Genomic DNA, 4,342 nt, shown 5'->3' with positions numbered 1-4,342 from the left:
GATGGGGAAAAACAAAAGAAACACATGGTCAATGTTGATGGCTTGATTCTTCCACTCAACAATTATCTCTTCCTTAACCTCATCCCAGACCTCAACCTCAGAATTGAGAGATGGAAGGTTTTCTACCATCTCGTTGTGTAGGAGTGATGGGAGATCGTTGGGCTAAAACTAGCCAATCTCATCCTTGTAATCTTTTTAGGTCTTCAACTTTATTTTGTATGGTGTCTTTGGAGTTGGATTGTCATCTTTGGGGAGCATAGTAGGCAGCATCTTCATGAATGCTCACTTCATGTATTAAAAATGGTTGTAAATCTCTCTTTATATAACATTTTTAGCCTTCCTCGTATTACTTTATGCATTGGTGTTGAGATGAAGGAACCATCTTGTACTCATGAATCCATGGTCGAGTCAGTAGAATATTGAATTAAGTTTCAGAGTAATGATACAAAATTTTGTCGTTGTCACTAAATCGTTGATCCTCATTATTGGCGTGATTGATCGAAGAGATTTTTCTCCCTACTGGTTGAAACCTCTTAGCATCATCTTGTGAGTGTTGATGTCCAAGTAGTCCAATGTCTGTAAATTCATCAAATTGATGGACGCTTCTGGATCTACTAACAACTTGGAGAGCATAAATCTGTCTATACTAATTGAGGTATGCAAAGGACAGTTGTGTTCGGCAGCACCCAGCAATAAGTCTTCATCTTTAAAGGTCACCCCTGACTATTCTTTTAACGAACAAACCTCATCTAAGGAGGTGCTAGCCAATTGTGCTAAGCAAATTTCTAGATCAAGCAAGGCTTTGATCAATGTTTCTCTCATATTTTATGACAGAATCAGAGCATCATAGATGCTTTGTTTGGAAGGCAACTTTTGAAGGTGGGCTAGTATATTGTAGTCCACTTTACCAACAACTTCCTCCCAAGTGAGTATTTCTTCTACTAGCGGAGCTGACTCTTCTTGCACGACTATTTGTTTTGTTTTATCTTTTAATGCCACTCTTGAAGGTAATACCTTTCTATTCGTCAAGTTTACCTCTGTTATTTCCTCCAACCTCTGAGTTGTATTTGGAGGCACTTCTTTTGAAGTTGTGACTGGTTCTTTCGGAGGTATTTATGAATATGAGAATTCCAAGTCAATTGCAATCAGAGCTCTTTGAAGTTTGTGTATATGTCACTCATTTTCAGAACTTTTGAATCCCATATTAATGATGTCTTCTTTTTTTCATCATCGAATTCATTGAGATTTTGTATTATTTGAGAGTTTTCATTAGTATTAAAAATCAAAATAAATTGGTTGTTATCATTTACGTCGTCACTAGAGATAGTCAAAAAGTAGCCAAAATCAAAACTTTTAGCATTATATAACCCTGAGGGGACAAGGAAATAATCATATAGAGTCAGCGGTTTGAGGGATTTTTCCCCTAAATCTAAAACAACCAATCTATAAGGAGCAACCCCTACTCTACTCTTCATGTCATCAGTCTTTACTTATTCGGTTATCTTCTTTGTTTGCTCCTGAGGTAGCTCTTATATTGTAATTGATTATATCAGTTCCCAAAGTTTCAAACTCTAGGTAGAAGCTTGTACTGACGTGTTATGGATTTGGTGCAATATCTTTTTTGAAGTGCCATGGATTTGGTTCAATATCTTCTTTGAAGACTTCATAAAAACTGTACTCCACCCATCATCGAATGTATAGGGATTATTTAGAACAATTAGGTCTATCGAGATTGTATTGAAAAATTCTTTTTTAAGTTCTCTAAAAAATTTTTTGGAATTGTTTTGCTCCCATTTTTTAAGTTCTTGTCCAGCCAGCCTTTAAAGATGAAACAGTCTACTTTGGTGTGGCTGACCAATCTGTGATAGACTAATACTAGGGATGATCCTTCTTGCTGACCTCTTCTAGATTTATTGGCTCTAACAGTCTGAATTCTGGCTTCTTTCTCAAGTTGTGGAGCATCTTTGCCGCTGATTCATTCTTGAATAGATACACCTTGTTCAAACGTTGTTCGATTGTGAAAGGTGATCTCTTGACTGTACAGTAGGGTCTCTGTTGGGATGATTACTAACCTTATTTCTAAGAATGTTAATAACCATGTTGAGGTTGTTTGACTTGTATCTGCATTGGCCATTTATCTTTATATGCTTCTGCTACCATCCTAGACCTCTTCTCAAATGTTTTCCCTAATTTTGGCTTTTAACTTTTCCAGAAACCCCAGTTGTTTTGTTTTATTCAGAAGACTCGTGGATTCGCTAAAGAGCTTTTCAAAGATTTTGATTATAAATCCCTTAAGTAGAAAACCACTATTTCATGAATACTCTTTAGTAAAATCTTGGTTTCATGTTGTTCTTGTAGTTGCAATTCGCATTTCATGCTTAAATTTCTCCATCACATGATGTACTCCACCAAGTTTTTTGTTGTCTTCAGTTGCTCTACCACAAGATCTCCTATAGTGATGTGGCGTTGAGCAATGACGAACTTTTTAACAAATAGGTTTTCTAGTTTTGCAAATATTTTTAGTGAGTTGTTGGGTAAATTCACATAACAATTGAAGACAACTCTTGAAATACTGCTTACGAACTTGAGGAAAAACAATGCCTTGTGACCCCCTACATTGCAGCAACTTGCTTAGAAGTTTGCAACATGTTGTTATGGATTGCCGGTTCCATTAAAGTCTTGAAAGATGGTGGCACAAAACCCTTAGGATATTCTATCGCATCGAATTCCTTTGGGTAGGGTCACCCTTTAGAATTAGTGCTCCTTTCTTTGTCTATGTCAGGGCCTCTCTCACTTGTCATTCCACCATCTGCTTAAAGTTATTTTTTGGTATAGAACCCTAGGCAGGATCTTTCTTCAATTGTTCCTTCCTATTAGCAGATGTAGATTTATTCTTATCATCTGTAATCTAAACAACCTCTGGCAGATTCACTTCAGTGGAGACTAGCTGTGGAGATTGAGTTTGACATTGTATATTTGTTACAACGGCCATTATTTATTCCATCCTTCTCTCCATGTGACTGATTTGCTTGTATTTCTTTTGAAAACTTGTTATAGTATCTTAGCAACATCTTCTCTAGCAATCAATGAAGTATCTCGTAGAGATGAAGTTCTGGTCCCAACAAACAGTTCCTCCCAATAATCTGTTGGGTCATAATCCTTCTCATCGATATCATTTCTCTATTCTTTGGATAATGTGTAATACCAAATCTATGTTGGTTCAAGGAAACTTCAATTGATTTTTTTTATGGCTTTAAGGTCCTGAAGAATCCGGACAAACACTTCTTCCTTTATCGGGTTTTGACGTAGCTGTGGTACTAGTAGTTGGAACCTCAGACTTATAATCTTTTTTTAGAGAAGTAGCTCTTTGACTTCTCTCACAGTATCGATCCGACGACTGAAGGTCTCCATGACTTCTCCTTTGACTTTGACGTTTTGAGACATGATGTCTCATTAGTAACATCAGCTTATCGAGAGGAAGTGTGGTCCATGGAGTGCAAACTAGATATGGTAATGAATGCTACTTTGTCCTTATTTGTTTATGGAGGCTTTTCACATATGGTGACAGGTGGTATTCACAGACCTAGGCGCGATTTGACTGACCTGTGCTCTGCGGGCTTCAGTGAGGTGATAGTAGTGTTTGTGTCAGTAGTAACAGCAACCTTACATTCTCCAATATGGAGCTTAGCAAAAATTTGCAGTGGTGGTGCACTGATACACCTAAAATATATAGTATTTTTATACACATTTTTATATCTATTTTTGAGATATTGCGCATTAATGGAAGCTATTTTGTGTTTTTCTTGCAGATACAAGTAAAAATGGAAAAAATGCTTAAAGGAGTGAAAAAGAATCAAATTTGGAGCAAAAAAGTGAAAAAATGTGCAAAAGCGTTTTAGCGCCTAAGTGCCAGATCCGGTGCTTAAGCGCCGGTTAAACAGAGAAGGTCGCGCCTAAGCATTGAGACCATGTGCTTAAGCGCCAGTGGCAGCTACTAGACAAATAAAATCAATTTTTACAAATTTTAAAGAGGTTTTTGAGGCACCCATTGGCTTAATAGGTGGTTGTAACCACCATGAACGAAAATTATCATGAAAGTACGCGTCTCTTGGGCAAATACATCGAATCAGGACACATTTTGAAGAGATCCCAAGGCACCTCTTAGAAAACTATAAAAGAAAGAAGAGAGGACTTAAAAAGAGTCCTGAAAATATTGGCAAGTTTTGAAAGTTCTTCTCTGGAGAGTTAGTTCAGAGAGATTTTCAAAATCCACTTTTTGTTTATTTTATCCTTTTTGTTATTTTATTTTGAGTGATTGGAAAAGAGAATAGATTCAAAGGAA

The sequence above is a fragment of the Phalaenopsis equestris genome, unplaced genomic scaffold, assembly GCF_001263595.1.
Source record: "Phalaenopsis equestris unplaced genomic scaffold, ASM126359v1 Scaffold000661, whole genome shotgun sequence".
Classification (NCBI taxonomy): Eukaryota; Viridiplantae; Streptophyta; class Magnoliopsida; order Asparagales; family Orchidaceae; genus Phalaenopsis; species Phalaenopsis equestris.
This window is presented reverse-complemented; position numbering follows the sequence as displayed.